The 19,585-nt window shown below is 48.1% G+C and overlaps 1 protein-coding gene and 1 pseudogene across 36 annotated transcripts in view; both read right to left on the bottom strand.

Annotated features, from left to right (window-relative positions):
- Tcf7l2 (transcription factor 7 like 2) overlaps positions 1 to 19,585 on the bottom strand; it is a 187,761-nt gene that overhangs the window by 148,710 nt on the left and 19,466 nt on the right. The window lies entirely within an intron of this gene.
- On the bottom strand, positions 6,118 to 6,533 carry LOC143381476 (small ribosomal subunit protein uS8-like; annotated as a pseudogene).

The following is a 19,585-nucleotide window of genomic DNA, read 5'->3' as shown; positions in this document are numbered from 1 at the left end:
CAACTTAACTAACACATCAGGCAGTGGAGGGCTTGGGAGAGAGCAGCCCGCACGTGGACACGGCACTCTAGCTCACCCCTCATTTTCAACTGCGCCGGGGCTGCCCCGTGATTTGCCCAAGGTCACGTGGGCACTCAGCAGGAGCCAGCACAGGCATGGTCTCTGCGCTCCCAGGTTATTCCTCCTCCTGCCAGCGCCCAGGGAACAGCACCAACCAGGACAGCCTCAATCCCGCTGCCATCTCCAGGGCTGAGAAACAACAACAAAACAGCCAAACTCCTGCCACTGTCAGGGGATCAGAAATCTCTCCGCCCCGGCCTCTGTGGGCAATCATGAGCTTCTGCTTGGAAAGAAATATTAAGGTCAAACTCGGCCTACATTAGGAGGTCTTCTGCATCCCACCCTCAAGTCCAACCTCTCACGAGCCTCCCACTTACCTGCCAAGCCTGGGTCTCTATCTACATCCACACAGAAGCCCAGGCTTCCCAAGCAGAGCGAATACTATGCCCATGAATTATTTCTGGTCCACTGGACCAATCCCACATGTCCCTTGTCTTCCCCGCCCCCCCTCAGCCATGGGGAAAAAGGAGAGAAACGGGAAACGCCAGTTCATGAAAGAGCAGGTTGAGATCCCGTAGCCCGACTGAACGACTCTGAGCAGGACCTTCTCTTTCCTAAAAGCTACTAGGTAGCCAGTGATCCCAGTGATCAGCAGGAGAAGCTGAGACAAAAGGATGGCATGTTCTCAAGGCCTGCCTCAGCAATTTAAGGAGACCCTCAGCAACTCAGCAAGACCTTGTCTCAAAAAAATAAGAAGGACTGGGGGTGTGTGGGCTTAGCGGGAAAGTGCCCCTCGGTTCAATCTCTAGTGCAAAAATAAGCAGCGGCAGCAGGTCCCAGAAATGTTCTTATGCATCCAGGGTGGTTCACTATGGGAGGGAGGAATGCAGGAGGCGGGGGATCTGCCCGATTAGAACAATGGGGAGGGTGACATTTCATACATCATTTTTTCTTTTCCTTTTTTTTTTTTTTTTAAGTTGTAGATGGACACAATACCTTTATTTTATTTATTTATTTTTTTTTATGTGGCACCGGGGTTCAAACCCAGTGCCTCACACACGCTAGGCAAGCGCTCTACCATTGAGCCACAACCCCAGCCCACGTGATCACTTTTTTGTAACCTACAATCTTAACACTGTCTCCAAAAAACCAAGTCATCCTTTGCTTTTTTGCCCAATACAACTGTGCATCACAGATTCCACGATTTCAAGTTTGGTGGCTCCTCAAAAAGTTAAACATAGTTCTCATCACCAGCAATTCCATTCCCAGAAGAAATGAAAACATTTGCAATATAAAACGCTGCGCACACATGTTCACAGCAGCACTGTCCATAACAGCCAAACGATGACTAAAGAGCACACAGTATATCCAGATAACGGAGTATCACTTGGTAATAAAAGGAAACAGAGGGCGGATACATGCTACCACATGCATCAACTTTGAAAACAAATGTTTAAGTTGAGTAAAAGAAGCCACACACAAAAGACTAAAGACTACATGTTGGATGATTGCATTCAAATGAAATGTCAAGAACAAGCAAATGCACAGTGATTGCCAAGGGTTGGGGGCGGGAGGGATGAGGAGCCAGGAAAATGCTCTGGAGTTAGTACTGCCGGCTGCACATGCTGAATACACCGGGAATCACTAAGGTGTGTACTTCAAATAGGTGAACTCTGTGGTTTCTAAACACCTCAACAGAGCTTTGACTTTCACAAAAGAATAAACCTGAAGTTGTGTTCATGCAGAGGTAGGCGTGGTTCTTGCTGGTACCCCCCCACCACACACTTTTACTGTAGCATCAATACACGGACCAGGTTAAAGGGCTTGGTGGGACAACTTGGTGAGTTAGTTCCCAGGGAACCTCGCCATCTAGGTCCGGAGGCCAATGCGAAGCAGAGGCAGGAGACTGTCCCTGGAAGAGCATCCTGATGAGCCGGCGTGTCAATAAAGACACTTCCCACAAGGCTCTGCCTCGCTGCATGGGTGGGGACTGGACTCAGGGTAAATCTCAATTTGGAGGGACATGACCCAGAAAGGCAGAGAACACAGGCAGGGAGTGTGTCTAACAAAGCAACACCACAACCCGGGATATCTCCAGAGGGCTTAGCTTTGGGCTCTGGTCTTCCGCAGAGGCTCCCAGGGCCATGCAGGGAGCCTTCGTCAAGTCTTCCTGCTTATCCTGAGCCTCAGACTCTTCCAGAAGCTCCAAGCACTGGCAGGGATCACACAGTGTTAGCACCCGGCGCCTCCAGCCTCTGCAGGCCTTGCTGGGCAGGCTGCGCTCCTTTTGGTTCCAGAAATGTTCGCCCAGTGCTCAGGCAACCGGCAGTGAGCTGGAACTCGAACCCAGGAATCCCAACACCCACAGATTCTCACCTCCAGCTCCAACAAAGGTCCCTTTGTCCTGTCTGGGTGTCTCCCAGAGGGCACGTTTCCCTCCCAGGGCCAGGAGCGGAGGCGAGGCTGGTGTGTGGAATGGTATCCACGCTACCGACGTGTACTCTCTGCCTTCCAGGTTGCTCAATCCCACTGCCCAAGGGGACAGACGACACAGCATTCCCTGGGCTTGGCGTGGGGTGTCCTGCGGGAGTCCGGCCCTGACCAGTCACACGCCTGCCCCCTCCCCAGGCCTCAGCTCTCTGAATCCAGACCTGAGAAACAAGGCTGCTGGGAGCCTGCATCCTGCCCAGGCAACAGCACTGGGAATGAACAACGGAGCTCTTGTTCAGACACGCTTTCAAGCCCATGAGGTTACCCTCTAGAAATACTGCTCCATAAATCCTAAGCCAGCCCCTCCGGAGGTCTATATGCAGCCCAGCTTCCGGCACCATGCGCACCATGGCGCACCCCACCCCTCCCGGGCCCTCATCACCACCCTCTTCTGAGCAGTTCACTCCACCTTCACCCTGAGGTTTCCTCGGAAATCAGACACACAGCCCACAGGCCACTAGTGTGGGTTGGGAGGCAGAGCCCAGGGGTGCCCTTCTCCCTCCAAACCCCCTCCCCAAAGAGCACAGGGAGGGAAGGTGGGCGGTGGCTGAACTGACAGAGGCCTTCAGCTGGGAAACGGCAGCCTGCACCCCCTCTGCTCCAGGGCTAACTCGGGCTGGGGCACAGGCCACCCTGAACAGAGACCACGGCCCTGTGACAGCGGGCATCCGAGCCTGACCCCCTGTGGCAGAGGGAGAGACTTGCTTGGGGCGCTCTTCACCCTGGGGGAGGGGCTTGCCATCTTCTGGGGCACACACTCACACCACACTCAGGATGTGCAGCACCATGCCAGCAACGTCTCTGTGGCACCCAGAGAGGGAAACAGAGTCCCAAGGGGGCTGTGGAAGGGGGTGTGCCTCAGGGGTAGAACACTTGCCTAGCATGCATGACGCACTAGGTGTCATCCTCATCACTGGAAAAGTAAGAAAAATGCTGGTGTTTTGAGTCTCCAGGTGCTAAGGGAAGCCAGGGGCCACAGACATGACCCTCAACTTGGCACATACCGTCCACCTAGCAAGAAGGAACCCAGATGGCTCCTAAGGGTTTCCAGAGAAGGCCGCAGAGCTCACCCTGGAGGGGAGGCTCAAAAGGAGAGAGACAGCACTAAGCCATCAAAATGTGGGACTCGGAATCCTACTGACCAACCCACAAACTGAGCAGCCAGCCGCACACTGAAAAGCCCGTCTCTGGAACATTTCCCCCCAGAGGGCTTCCGTCCAACCTTTTCCCACTAGGCACTCAAAACTATCCATGAAAATAAGGGAACATCACCCCATGTTAAAGGTGAGAAACCAACTTGGAAATGTGGGAGACCTTGAAGCAGATTTACAGTCACCTTGAGGATACAGAGACGGTGGGCTGGGGGTACAGGGTCGGGGAGAAGAGGGGCAGAACATGAGTTTTACAAACCTGAACTGCTCTAATACCTGATGGATGTATTAAAAGTTAGAGGAAAAAAAATATGTGAATGTGTCTAATCTAAGTTATCCTGGGACTTTGCAGGAGGACAATCAGTAATAAAGCATTCCCGTCCCCATTGCTGTGTGTTCAATTCCGTGGAGAAAGAACTCTGTTAGCCACATGCAGGAGTCCTGAGAGGCAGGCGATTGTTTTTACATTATTAACAGTAATGGGGACGTACGGCCAGGAATAATCATCTCTGCATCATGCCAACCTGGACTTTCATTTCACTGTATGAGCTGCTGGGCATCAAAGCCAACAGTCACAGAAATGCTCGGGGAAAGAAGGAGGGGGGAGGAGAAAGCCTGGCCTCATGCCCACCCCCAACCCCCCACCCCATCCATTAGAAAACATATTTCTAAATAAATCATGAGAAAACCCAATCTGCAAAATATTCTGTCCTGCTAAGGAAGCTGAAATACCCCCCCCAAAAAGACATCATCACACACACAAAAAAAATTTAGATCTCCATCTCACAGGTTCATCTACCCCACCTTGGTCCAAATTAAATGAAATGCTATCACACTGCTGTGTTTTAAAACAGTGTCCGAGAAGGTAGGAAAGGTTACCCACAGCAAGCTAGGACTGCCATCCTCACCATAGCAACGCGCCTATTTATAATATGGTCTACCTGCATCAAAGGCTCTGCAGACACTCAAGGCAGGCCTAGCGCTGCAGCCGAGCCCAAGATGAAGCCGCCAACTCTCATGAGCATGTGAATGAAGCACTGCCAATTACATTACATGCCACAATTATTAGCATTGACTATCAATTTTTTTTTCTTTCTACTCAAGTTAGAGTAGAGGAGAAGATGAATTAAGACAGTTTCTAGGACATCGTGGAAACCCAACATGTGACTTCCTAAGTGCTTTGGCCATTTTTTTTTTAAAACTGGTTAACTCCAAACGCAGAGATGGAAAGGAAAGGATGCTAAAAAGAGCCAGACCCGAGGTTGCAAATCCTCACCAATGTCAGCCTGACAAGGCCTGATGAGGCGCCACTGGTTGACACGTAAGGCCTCAGTCATTCCCGCCAAGAGGGAGAAGTTTTAGAGGATCCCAGAACCAGACCCACACCAGGCCTGGGAAAAGAGAGGCTTTTGTTTCACCCTCTGGGAGACACCAGAACCCTCATCTGATTACTTACTTGCAAAAATATTACTCTTCAGAGTCTCTAATTTGGAAGGACAAACCAAATTGCCAACAAGTCCCAACTGCAGTCTCCCCTTCCCACTTGCCTTCCCGGATCAGTGAAGCGATCACAGCACAAGAGGGCCAGCATCAGACAAGGCCCAGGGGAACCTGGGTATCTACTAGTGATGTATCCTGGGGCCAATTCCCCCATGCTTTTGAAATTCACGTTGTTTATCTGTATAATTGGGTTTAAAGTTGTTTTGAGCATTAAGCTGAAAAATGTATGGAACGATCTAGAAACTGACACATAGTGAGAGCTCAAAAAAAATACCTTTTTCTTCTTGTTTTTTTTTTGTTGTTGTTTGTTTGTTTGTTTGTTTGTTTGTTTTGTGGTGGTGGTGGTAGTACTGGGGATTAGAACCCAGGGCCTTGTGCATGCAAGGCAAGTACCCTACTAACTGAGCTATCTTAAGATTATTTCTGGAGTAATAGTGATTGCTGAATAAACAATGCCTAAAATCCTACATACAACAGAACTACAAGAGAATCTCAAAATTATGAGACTCCCCCACTCCCAACACACACTTTCAAATCTGGTGAGCCTCCAGGAGAGTAAGCAACTCAACTGGACTACCCCAAACAGAATCATTAATGGTAAGCACGCAGAGAGTGAACCATTATTTTCATTTAGTTAAACAAAGACCAAACGCATCCCTTGAACCAAAATGAATGATACAGAAGACAGAGCTTTAAAAAAAAAAAAAAAGGCCATGGGATTCATAGTTCAAGACACCCTCCTCTGCCCAGTGTTTCTTCTCCCAACAGAGTATACATTCCTAAAGGACAGGTATTGTATCGCTGTACCTAGGCATCCCCAGGACAACTGATACACTTCAGACCTTGAGCAAATATTCCTTGCTAGTAGGGGTTTTTCCCCACTGAGGCATTCTATTTGTACATGTGTATTGCATCCCTAGAAAAAGAATCCTGGACTTGTCCCTCCTGTGTATCTTCATCTAGCTTCTTTGTGGCCCATGATGCCAGCTGGGGTCAGTACAATGGAGCCTAACTGCCTGGACAGGAGCAGAAAATTCTGCCATTTTACTAGATTTTTGAACAGCACATCAAATCTGCAGCTGATCATTTCACACCTGTTTAATCTGCCCGTGAGGTTCACAACAACCTTCCCAGCTCCATGACCATCTATGATTTCAAATTGACCAATGTACCCAGGCTTCATTATCACAGTTAGAAACCAGAGGATGATTCTGGCACACAATCCAGTAAGAACCTGGCACTTGCCTCTCTGTTTCTTTTCTCATTCGTCCCAGAGTACCAGGCATTGCTGATACACTTGTGAGCCTGAGCCAGAACACTCAGGTGCACCATCACATGGGACAGAAAGATGGCGGAAAGATGTGTCTGTTGAATGCATTTGAACAAAGTTTCAGCTTCCTGGAAACTTCCCCCAAGTGGCTTTAGTTTTTTTTTTAAATGAAAGCAAAGGATACAGTACTATTTCATTTCATTGTCACAACAAGCCTTGGAGACAGTTTCACAATGCCCATTTTATAGACAAGGAAACTGAGGTTTAAGTAGTATCTGCTCAAGGTCATATGCAGACACTAAGCAGCAAAGCCAGAATTCAAAAATGGGTCTGACTCTGGAGTCAAGTTCTTAGCCACTTCCTTATTCTTATATATGTGTATGGCATCCCTAGAAAAAGAATCCTGGACTTGTCCCTCCTGGCATCCCATGATGCCAGCTGGCGTCAGTTGATATTTCTCTTGGTATATGAAAGTGTCTGGAATAGTTCTTACCAATTAGTAGAGGCTCAGGAAGTATTTTAGTACAAACACATAAGAATAAGCAGCTCAGGTTGTAGCTGCCACGGCTCACAAACACCTGGGTCTGCCATAGCAGAGAAGGCTTCCACCTTTAAACTTTGCAAACTATGTAATTCTTCACTTCAAACATCGTGTGTTTAAAAAAGATTTTTTTTTCAATGCATGTCTTCACCCACCAATACCTGGAAGCCTATAAGCAAAAATCGTGACATGAACAAGGCTGGACTTGTTCATCTCCAGGTATTAAATTATATTGAACTAGAAATTTCCAATCCAGGGATCCAGCATCCTCAAAGCAAGGGAGCAGGAACAGGAGGTTGATGCAGCTCCCATCTGAGCCAAGCTTTCAGACATGACACTTCCTCAAAATCTTCTGGGGAAGGTAAGGGGAGGAACGCAGAAAATGCTCTAATACATCCTGTTAGCCATAGCCTGAGCATTTTCCACCAGAGAAACACCAAGTGCAACAACAGTGACTTATAAGTGTGCAGACCGATTATAGCTTTACTTTCAAAAGAGCTTTGATTGATCTTTTTTGATAGACCTGAAATAAATTAAACTAGATTGACTCACTTGAGAATGGACTCTAATCCCTTAGTCAGATCCCGGAGAACTCAAACCAAACCAGCTGTTAATTTAGGCTTTATAAGATAAAGCATGAGAAATCCAAGTTGATGTACCCCAGAGCAAAGCTTACATCATCTCTGCAAGCAATCAACCCACTGCTTCTTTCAGGAACTAATCAGTTCTTGGGTAAGTGGGTGCCAAGCTTGTGCCCTCAGTGAAACCAGCTCAGAGAAAAGAGGAAAGACAAGAGAGGAAGACAGAACATCTCCTGACTCACTCCCCTGAGCAAGCCCGGATCCAGCCCAAGACATTTCCATTTTGCTTTCTGCAAGTCATCTGTCTCCTGTTCCATAAAGAGCCTGATGGCTCCAGAGCCCAAGTACCCAGAAACCTGTCAAACAACAGCAAGCCACTGACGCTCTCCATGTTTCTTAAAAATGGGGGAAGGCAGAATTAGCCAGGAAAATATTCCCCACTACTATTTTATTCCCTCATCTTTGAAGATCACACTGTGCACTTTATTATTTCTTCTGGGTGCCTTTGATTTGAATGTAGGAATCCCAATGCTTCCAAGAGACAGCTGCCCCTGGCACTAACAGAGTTAATAAGAATATACACACCCACGTGCACACACACCCACAGGCCTCTTCCAAGCCAAACCCCGCTCACAACCAGACACCCAGCCCAACTTGCGCCAACATTTTTCCAAAAGGAATTAATGCTTCCACCCCAAGTGAAGGTGAGCATTCTTCTCTAAGGGGACCCCACCCACTGCCTCAGCCCAGGAGGCTGCAGCACTTGGGGGAACAGCGAGGCTACCAGCCTCCTGCTTTCTCAACAATGATGTCTCATAGAGCGCTGCTTACTGAACATAAGGGGATCAAGAACCGAAATCCAATTTAAGGAATTATGGTGCCTTCAGACTGTTTTTCCTCAACGATGAAAAAAGACAGGCATGTTGTTTCTGGAATTAAGCCAGAAGAAACTGATCCTTGTAGTAATACAAGAAAAAAGAAAGAAATCAATGTATGTGTTTATGTTGGGGGAGGGTACAGCTCAAACACGAGTTAAAACCTGAGTAGTAAATGAATTTGTTTCATTCCATGGAAGGATCCTGAAGCTCATTTCAAAGCGCTATTATGATATCCACCTGGCGAGCAGAATGTGGCTCACCCCCGCTTCTGAAAAGCAGAAGAAATTTAAACCAAAAAGGTGGACATAACAAAATCAACCACCAACCGTGCCCACTTGTCCTTCATTAGTACAAGGATGGTCAGAGGTACCCAAGCCACTGTGGGAACCAGCCAGGCTCACAAGCCATCTGTCCTTCCTTTAAATAAAACAATCTATTGCTGTCTGGGCATGCAGGGCACTGGGCCACGGCTGTGCACGTTGTCCACTTAATCCTGAGGTTTCACCCCCATTTTACAGGTAACCCGGAGGCTCAGCACAGCCTCAAGTCCCCAGGCCCATCAGACTTCAGGGCAAAGGGGGTACCTTCGTCCCAGAATGCCTCATCCCAGAAAAAACTTTGTTGGGCGGGGAGGGTCACCCAGTGATACCACTGAGCCACATCCCAGCCCTTTTTTATATTTTATTTAGAGACAAGGACTCGATGAGTTGCTTTAGGACCTCTCTAATTTGCTGAGGCTGACTTTGAACTCATAATACTCCTGCCTCAGCCTCCTGAGCCACTGGGATTTACAGGCAAGCACCATCGCTCCCAGCATACAGCAAAAACTCTCAACACCACATGGGCCACTTTTCTGGCTACTAATTGGTCTTGCCACCACATACATCCTGTGGGGGCATTTCACAGATGAGCAAACCTAGACCTGGAGAATAAGCTCTCCACAGCCACAACTGGCAGACATAGGCATGTTCAGCGCTCCTGGGCCCTAACTCCAATTATTAAGCCTCATCCTCTCCCGTAATTAATTCTTCCCTACGCCATACACAAAGGAGAGGTTCTCCCCAGAGAAAAATATCTCGCCTCACCAAGTGCTGCCTGGGGAAATACTTTTGTTGGGGTGTTAATTGGAGGGGGGGGTGGCTATTAGATTAAGTAAATTAAGACATTTCTGATAGGTAGGGAATAAATCAGCACTTAGAGGAACTAACCAATTAAAAAGGTACATCGGCCCTTGCTGAATAGCATCCCCCAGGCCAGGACAAACCAGTGTTAGAAGGAAGGGAACCGCAAGCAACTTCCTCAGCCTAAGGCCCCGGACACTACAGGACAGCCAAGGCCCCCTCCCAGCCGCAGCTCTCTGATTAACAAACCCCGCAGAAGTGCAAGTCCTTTTGCAATGAGGGGGCGAGGAGGGATGGGAAGGTGGAATCACATCCGTCTATTATTTTATGCCTCCCCAGGCCAAGAGTGGGAGGGTGGGGGAGAGTCCACAGCATGACGGCTTGCTGACACCTCACATTTCACTCCTGATCTTTTTTTATTGTGGCCTCTGAAAAGCTAAAGAAAGATAGCAATAAACCCACAGAGCTCAAGGCACTGGGTTTTAATTCAGCCTTCTGCAAATGAGGAGGGCTGAAGACTACCTTCTGGAGCCAGGAGGTGGTAAAGAAACAACGGCTGCCTTCAAGTCACTGGGAGAAATCCATCATTGTGGACAAGCGCCCCGTGCACCGCCTGAGTTGGCTGGACACTCACTTCTTGCTCAGGACAGCCCCATCCAGCTGAGAGGCCAGCGCTTCCTCCCATCAGGGGGTAGCACCCAGAGACCCCGCGACAGCCAGCTTCCAATCACAAGTGCCCAAGGTCTCTTGGCTCCTCTCTGAGGCAAGTTGGAGGAGGACGGGGCAGTTACACGCTTATTACTAACTCAGACAAACGAGAGCCTGACCACGGCGGCCCAAGGAAAAGTCCCCATAAAGAAGTAGTGTCACCAAACTCACGACTCTGCCTTTTAGGATGGGAAAGGATGACATTTTAAGTTTTTTGTTTAATGAAGTTCTAAGCAATAGAAATTGGACCAAAGAAGACAGCAGACATTAGGACCAAAAGGCCACAAATTCCTGTCTTGCTGTCACTAATTTCATGCCCAACAGAGGCTGAATAATTCCAAGTCCAGTCTCCCCTCTAGGATTTTTGTTTTTGTTTTCTCCCCTCCATGGGGAGATACATTGTCACAACGTGACCTCTTTTGCCATCACTCTCTTCAAAAGGTCTTCCGGCCTCCTCTCCTGCAGGAGAAATAACTCAGGATTGGATTCCTCTGTGAGGTGGGGGGCAGGCAGGAGAGGATACGCAGTACCATGTCACCAACTTGCCAGGGAAGTTTTCATGACAATGGTGCCACTGGGACACCCACCGTAAACCTTCCTTATGTGCAGGCACCAGCCTAGGCCCCCGACTCCGTCTCACAATGAACTGCAAAACAGCCAAGTCCCCTGCGGAACCCATTTCTCACCAGTGTGAAATGGAGGTAAATAAGAGTGCAGCGATTGGCCCCCTTTGAAATGTAAGGCATAATGTGTTTTTTTTAAAAGTGATGAAAATGAAATACAGTGTAAAGAAAGTTCATGCTTCCCGGGGAAATTCTGGCCTGGAAACCAGTTAATAAGGAAAAGCCAAAGGAGACCATAGGAGAGCAGGGGACTGGGCGCGGTGTACAGAACAGGAAGATCAATCGGAGCTGTTCTAGATGTTTTCACATCAGTCCTTAGAGCTGTTACATAAGGAATGCTGAAAGACAGAAGAAGCCCCGTGGAGAGGCGTGTGACAGCCGGCGGCTCTGCAGCCACTTGCCAGGGTCCCCAGGCCCCTAGGGAACACCATGCCTGGACTGGCTTGCCTCGTTCCTCCACTGGCCAGCAGCCCTGGTCAGCCTGGTTCCAAAGCAGACACATCCACGGGCTGCAGAGGGCAAGTGGGAACCACAAACCCTAACCCAACCAGAAGTCAGACCGAGAGATAAAAATGCACTCTCAGGCGAAAGCAGCGATAACAGAACCACGAAGGCCGAAACCAAAGCCATCTCTGCTTTGCATGTGGTGTGTGGTTTTGAGTGTGCACTGCTTACGTGTCAGGTCACGGGCTCCAGTCCCTCTGAGAGTCACTGCCCTGCTCCTCGAACTATGCAAACCAGGGTGGCTGGGGGTTGTCACTCCCCCAAATTCCACCGTCGGGGTAGGGACCACCTAGTGACCATTGCCTTCTCAGAGACCAGGTGGGATGGCGGGCACTCAACCCAACCTGCAGGAACAACTCTCTGGGTGCTCTTCCTGAGCTACCCTAAAATGACAAAATCACAGAAGCAAAACTGTAGAATTTATTTTCTAGTGGAGATAAATTGGCAAATTTGAACAAGTGAAAAGGGACCCCGGCAGGCCAGGCATGGTGGCACACACCTGTATTACCAGCAGCTGGGGAGGCTGAGGCAGGAGGATAGCAAATTCAAAGCCAGCCTCAGCAAAAGCGAGGCAATAAACACCTCAGTGAGACCCTGTCTGTAAATAAAATACAAAATAGGGCTGGGTATGTGGCCCAGTGGTCAAGTGCCCCTAAGTTCAATCCCCAGGTACCCCCCACCAAAAAAAACCGGGGGAGGGGATCCCAACAAAGCAACTTTTTTCTCCTTTTTGTTTGGGGGGGTGGCAGGGTGGGGGCTGAAATTCTGCTCCAAGGAAAGAGGCCCCTACATCCCTGAGGCTTTTTCCTCTGTGGCCAAGTCAAGCCTGAGCCCAGTTCCAATACAAACTCTAATACTCATGGCTTCACACTTTGGTCTTCTGCAGCTGGTTTCGTTATGACGCTGTGGCTAGTGACAAGTTTCAAGACAACACAAACCAAATAAGGGTGCCTAAGACACACTGGTGGTTTGGTAAACAAGTCCTTCGCTGAAGGGCATTTTTAAACCACACTTAAAAGTCTCCTTTCAAGGAAAAGAAAGGTCTAAATACATTAATTAACAGGCTGCTCTAGGAATCATGAAGAAATACATGCTGCTGGATTCCAGAATAAAAACTAAGCAACTGAAAACCAGAAGCAGGGAAGCGGGGGAGGTTTGCTTTTTGATTTCAAGGATAAGAATCAAGTTCAGAACTTGGTGACTTCTGGAACAATTCTGCATTCAGCCTCCTGCATTCCACACATCAGTCAAGTCCCCATTTAGACACCTCACTGTTTTATGTCTGCATCTTACTCAGTCCTAGGTCCTGATACATGTTTATATCCTAAGGATTAATCCAAAGAACAAAGGTTCCTCTTTGCATACGACAGCAAGATTTCAGCTCGAGATAGTTCCAGAAGGCGGGAAGCTAACCAGGAAAAACACCCAAAGGGCCCTGAGAAGACTCACCCTCAACACACAGAGCCCATTCCGGGCTGCAGGGTGGGGAGTCACCACCTGCCCAACTCCCAAGTCTGACCCCACCCTCAGGAGTATAAATCTGACATCCACTCTTTTTTTTTTTTTTAAGATATTTACTTTTTAGGTATAAGTGAACACAGTACCTTTATTTTATTTTTATGTGGTGCTGAGGATGGAACCCAGTGCCTCACGCATGCCAGGCAAGTGCTCCGCCTCTGAGCCACTGACACCCACTTTTGAAGCAAAGCAGACAAGAATCTCTCATCAAACTCACTGAACACTAGGGCTGCTGTTTCCTTCAGTGCAAACATCTTCAGATTCCAAAATGCATCCCTGTTTGTTCCTTCCCAGTTCATTCAATGACCCCACTTTCTTGTTCCTGAGGGATTCAGGGGTCTACCATGGGGTGGGACAAACCGGGGGGCATTTTAGTGAACATGTTAAGTAGATTTTCTCAAAGTGCTTTACCTACATTCTACTGGTAAGTAGACTGGGATATCCCAATTCATCCCAAAGTGCTGGAATGTTATTGTTGGGTCTCACATTTTTTTATTATTATTATTGTTAACCCCTTAGTGCTTCTTCAACCGAATCTAACCCCGAGAAAACTAGAAAGTAAAATCCCACCCAATTTTGCCTCTAGGAGAAAAGGTTTGCCCAGAACGGGCACTCACTGTACACCATGTCCCCCTCCTTACGATGAACAGTACCCAGTGGCAGAACTCTCAGGGCTTCAACCTCCACTTACATGGTGAGATTTATGGGGGCTGGGGCCAGAGGGCAGAGCCATGAACTTCTCAGCCGCCCATTGCCCAGCTCCTTACACACGCTGGTCTTTAAAGTTCTCCTTTCAACAGCAGTTTCCAAGTCCAGCCCACTCCACAAAGAAAAGAAAGAAGAAAACCCCAAACTAAAAGGAAAAAAGCCAACAATGACCACTCACACTGAGTGCTTCATCAAGCTCCTCCCCAAAATAAAAGGAGGCTACCATCATCTAAGGACATCCTGGGTAAAGCCAGCCCAGGGATAAAAAGTAAAATCATAAATCTTTATGTGAAAATCACAGAAGTCCTGAGAACGCAAGCCAGGAACGAGCGCTACGTGACACTGCGATACGAGGTCCTTCCATACCCGAATGAGCTGGAATGTGGGAACCCACTGGGTCCAGGCAGGAAAGCTCCCTGACCTTAGGCCCCTCTTTTCATTTACCTCACCCATAATGCACCTACTGTGTACATGGCTGGGCCACCAGTCCATAGCTATTCTAAAACTAGCATTTTCAATTAGACAAGACCTTCCAAACTCTTGCAAATATGCATAATAGACATGTTAACCATCGTCCCTTCCTGCTTCCCAAGAGAGAATCAAGTATCCCAGGACATCCACTTAAGTTGAGCTACCCTCTGTCTCTTTTAAATCACTCTTTTGACAGAGCTTTGCGAGGCCTGTTCCAAGACCCAGAAGAGCCCACAAGGGTTACCAGGGGCTGGAAACACCAGGAACCTCAAGTTTCCTGGGCGCCTCGGACGGTGCCTGGCATCTGGGAGCAGCGCCTCTTCTCCTTCCTGCTTCACATGTTTCCCTTATTGGTTCATTTACACAACACGCTTCCTGTGTGGCAGTCAGTACATCGTTTTGTCATTTCTGCCTTTCCCCGCCATTAGTGCAGGCTGCCGAGGCGACACCCCAGCTGCCTCCCCAGAGTGGCCGCAGCACCGGCACATCCCTTTCCCCCAGTGGTCGCCCCTTTGACTAATGTTCACCAACACTCATACATCATTCCCAAATTGGTCCAAATGAATTAAACACAGCTCTGCTTAACATTACGAGATTTAAATGGATTTTCTCTCTACAGGTCTGCCCCATAATTGGGTTTATCCATCTTGTTGAAGTACAGTTTACACTTGCTAACATCACGCCAATTCAAGCTACATTTTCTGCTCCAGTGGCAGGAGCAAGGCAGATTTGTCATCGGATCATAACAGGTAATTCAAACAACAATTAGTTTGATGACGGCCCGTATGTCAATGTCTGCTCCCAGCAGCCTGGCTCACACCGATGCTCTCTGTTCCTCAAGATGAATTGTCTTCACAATTCTTCAATTTCAATCATCAACAATGCTTACTGAATCAACTGAGCGACTCCTGACACAAGCTGTCTTCCCGGCAGGGCAGTCCTACCAAAGCCACAGTGGGAAGGACCTCCTGCTCCCTCGGGATGGGCCACAGCCACACCACATCCATTTTCAAGCCTTGAAAAATTTCCCAATTTTCAACTAAAGCCATTTAGGCTGGTGCTTCATCGCAACATCCAAATTCAGAGAGGCACAGAGTTCTGGAACAGAAAGCAATGCCTTTGTGCAGGCTCATCCATCCACAAGTAGGAAAACACTTGTTTACATGTTTTGAAGTCCTCTGCGGGAATGACGGATAATCACATCAAAGTCTAAAACATGTGTTGGGTGTGGTGGCGCATGCCCACAATCCCAGCTACTCAGGAGGATCAGAAGTTCAAGGCCAGACTGGGCAACTTAGCAAGACCCTGTCTTGAATCAAAAACCCAGTGGTAGAGCATCTCTGGGTTTAATCCCTCAACCAATGGACAATATTGCTTGTAATTTAAAAAAAGAATAAGAATATCACCTTTAAAAGCCAAATAACCTCTGAGCATTATGAAAGCTGGAAGGCCATTATATAAATATAAAGCAGTCCAGCCATGTCTACTGGTTGTTTGAGCAATGCCACAGGCATTAAGACGGACTGCAAAACGCTCCAACGGAGAGCGGATCTCAAACCCTGAAACCTGGAAAACAACATCGAGTTGACGAAAGAATAGAACATCCGTCTCAAATAATTTGGTGAAGTGCCCAAAAAACAAACAACGATAACAACAACAAAAAAAAACAATTATTATTACTGACCTTTTATGTTGTGAAAGGAGCTGGGTTTTGGGGGGTTTTTTTGTTTTGTTTTGTTTTGTTTTTGTATCTTGTTTTGTTTGGGGGGAAGGGGGGTACCAGGAGTTGAACACAGGGGCACTTGAGTCACATCCCCAGCCCTATCTCAGATTTTATTTAGAGACAGGGTCTCACTGAGTTGCGTAGCACCTCATTGCTGAGGCTGGCTTTAAACTCACCATCCTCCTGCCTCAGCCTCCAGAGCCTCTGGGATTACAGGTGTGTGCCACTGACCCTGGCAGCTATTTTGTGTGTGTGTGTGTGTTTGTGTGTTGCTAGGGATTGAACCCATGGCCTTGTGCATATAAAGCAAACATTCTACCAACTGAGCTATATCCCCAGGCCAGGAGCTGTTTTTTTAAAAATTCAAAAAGAACTTTCTAGTTGCTGCCTCTGATACACCCCACTCAACCTCTCTTCTGCCTACAGTCATGTATTTAAACACACACCACTTGTTGAACAGCTACTATATCCTAGAAACCACTACAGGGACATGAAAAGCACATACATGAGCAATCTCAGCCCTTCAGAAGAGCATACATTTTATTTTAATGTAACAAGAAGCCAGGCTCAGTGGTACTCAGGAAATCAAGGCACAAGGATAGCAAGCTCAAGGCCAACATGGACAACTTAGCAAGACCTGTATATTTTTGTTTTTGTTTTTTAGGGGGGTGTACCAGGGATTGAACTCAGGGGCACTAAGCCACTGAGCCACATCCCCCAGCTCCATTTTGGGTCTTATGTAGAGACAGGGTCTCAACTGAGCTGCTCAGTGCCTCGCCGTTGCTGAGGTTAGCTTTGAAATCAAGATCCTCCTGTCTCAGCCTTCCCAGCCGCTGGAGATTACAGGCAAGCACCACTGTGCCCAGCAAGACCTGTATCTTAAAAAAAGAGGGGTGGGTGGGACTGAGGATGGAGCTCAGTGGTAAAGCACCCCTGGGTTAAACCCTAGCACAGCAATAATAAATAAATAAAAGTAACAAGGACCAGGCAGACATTTCTTAAGTGACATGAGAGAAATGCAAACAGCTACCAACAGTTGTCATAAATCTTTGTTACCCAGCAAAGATAGTCCAGGTTATCAAATTTATCATGTGTGATGTTCCTGACAGCAAATAAAAACTACACAATGCATATCAGGATAAGGCATGCTCTAAACCTGCAAGCCAGCACTTCACAGTCCCCGCAGGGAAAGCGGCCACTAAGCTCTTCTTCCCTGCGGGAAGAGCTTATTACACCTTGTTTCATCTACCCACCGACCCCCCCCATCTGAAAATAGGCACTACCCTTCTCCCCATTTTGCAGATTACAAAACAAACTCAGCAGAACTAAGCCACAAACCCAGGCTATCCCGAAGACAACAGACGCAAAACCTGAACCACCCACCTGGGTCCAGAAAATGCAAAGGTACCACCACCACACCATTGGGGGCAGGGCAACTCCTGACACTGTTCTACAAAGCCCGCAGCTCCCATCCACGGGTCATTGTGACCCCCCAGAGGAACTGGACAACTTCTAAAGGCAATTTTGGTTGTCACACTTCTGTTGGGTGCTAGTAGAATCAAGAGGGCGGAGGTCAGGGATGGGGCTACACACACCTCCTTTAGTGCACAGGACAGTTAGTTCCCTGCGATAAAGAACTTACTCAGCCCTACACAGCACCAGTACTGAGGCGGAGAAACTCCCATCAAGCCATCCCACACCTCTGCCAACCAATGCAAAGACAAGTCACTCGGCAGAGAATCACGGTGCATGTACCTAATGCCCCAGTGGTTTTGGTGAAACCCTCAGGAATAATGTGGTCTGCTGCCATTTTTGTTTAATTGAAGAGTATGCTGAGATTTCAAGGTAAACCGGTTTTAAAAAAAAGAAGAAGAAAAATTGCAGCCACTTATCTGTTTGATCAGGGTTTGATACCATCCAACCAAATCAAACTCCAGAAACAAATTAAGTGCTAAGCCTGATAAGCCTCCAAATGTCAGCCATAACCCATTTAGAAATTTCTGTGCTCAGCTAAACAGCCCCATGATTTTCAGGGACTTAATAAAAAGTAAATATTATAAAGTGGAACTTACAAGTTCTACTAAGAAAACACAACCAGCTGACTGCCACTCAGCACTATGGCCCAGGAGGGGCACACAGATGGCGGACAGACACTCCCCCTTACCCTTACCAGCCCTCTCCCAAACCAGACAGGCTGGTCTCCACCAAGCCTTAACATGGTAGAAAACGAAGAGTAAAAACTAGACTGCTTCATTTCATCTAGCCAATGCGAGACAACTGCTGGTGGCTTAGACAAGACACTAACTTCTACTTAAAAGATGGAAATGACCAGGAGGTGGACTCCTGGATTCTCAGCCTGCCCTATTTCCTCCAAGATGTGGGACCTTTGACAAACCAATCCACTTCCCTGCACCTCGGTCAGTTACCTGGCCTAGCAAAATGGACTACCTTTGCTGCACTCCAGTGGAGTCTGGGGCCTAAGCATCCGCACCTCCTGGGAAGCTTGTCAAGAAATGCCGAAGCCCGGGCCCCACCCCAGATCCACTGACCCTGAATCTGCGATTAGGCATGACCTGCAAATCTGAGACACCCCAGACTCCCAGGCTCCCTCCCCCTTCGGGCTCCTACCCTGGCCTGACTGACACCAGATACCACTGTCACTCACCGGTACTAACCTAGGCCACCCGGGTGTCATCCACTACCTGTTCATAAGTGTTCTACCACCTGAACAGACACAAGCCATCCTTGAGAACAACGGCCTCTCTTCACCCCTTAGCAAAGAAAATTAAAGAAACCAACAACAACAACAAAAAAAAAAAAAAAAAAGGCCTTGCAACAACTGCCCTCTAACGAGACACTGAGCAGGGAAGGGTGCAGACTCCCAAATGCCCCAAACTGGAGTTCCCCAGGGTCGCCTGGAAAGCATTGGCCAACCAGGGATGCAAGGACCAGCCCCCAGGCATGGTGAGCCAGTTTTCTGGGGCAGGGCCTGGCCCCCATTGCTCAACCTTCCCAGGTGACTAACACACAGCCAGAGGTGGGAACCACGGTCCTCATAGAGTGGTTCTCCAAGTGCTGTCCCCAGAAAAGGGTCCTTAGCTTTACCCAAAAACTCGCTAAAACCACAACCATGGAGACCTACCCTAGGCCTACAGAACATGGAAGAGGGTGGGGCAGCAACATGCATCTTAAGCTCCCAGGTGCCTCTGGGTTCAGAAGAGGCTGACCTACAGGATCCCCCTGAATGGAAATTTCCAAGTAGAACCTGGATTCTCTGTCTTTGAGCAGTTACCAGGTGATTGCTGGTATATAGTCCAGAAAGCTGAGCAGCAGCCTCTGCCTAGGCCCCCCTGAGCACTCCCACTAGGAGCCAGGGATGGAACCCAAGATGGCAGGCATACTAGGCAAGTGCTCGGCCGCTGAGCCACACCCAGCCTTGAGCTGGCAGTCCCTCTGAATCCTCACTGACCTGGACAAAACAGGTTTCTTCATTTTACAAAAATGAGGATAATTGTGATGATAACAGTAACTACCCTTTCAGATTTCCCTGTGTGTCATAAAGAACCAATCAATAATTCACATAAAGTACTAAATATCAGACCCAATGCATCAGAAGGATTCAATAAACATAAGCTGCTATCATTAACGGTTGTTATCGCCTCTGACCCCGAGACCAAACGCTCTGTCCACGCTGCTCCTTCACCAACAAACGGCCTCCTCTTCTGCTCTGCAGAGTAG

This window comes from Callospermophilus lateralis, chromosome 15, assembly GCF_048772815.1.
Source record: "Callospermophilus lateralis isolate mCalLat2 chromosome 15, mCalLat2.hap1, whole genome shotgun sequence".
Classification (NCBI taxonomy): domain Eukaryota; kingdom Metazoa; phylum Chordata; class Mammalia; order Rodentia; family Sciuridae; genus Callospermophilus; species Callospermophilus lateralis.
This window is presented reverse-complemented; position numbering and strand designations above follow the sequence as displayed.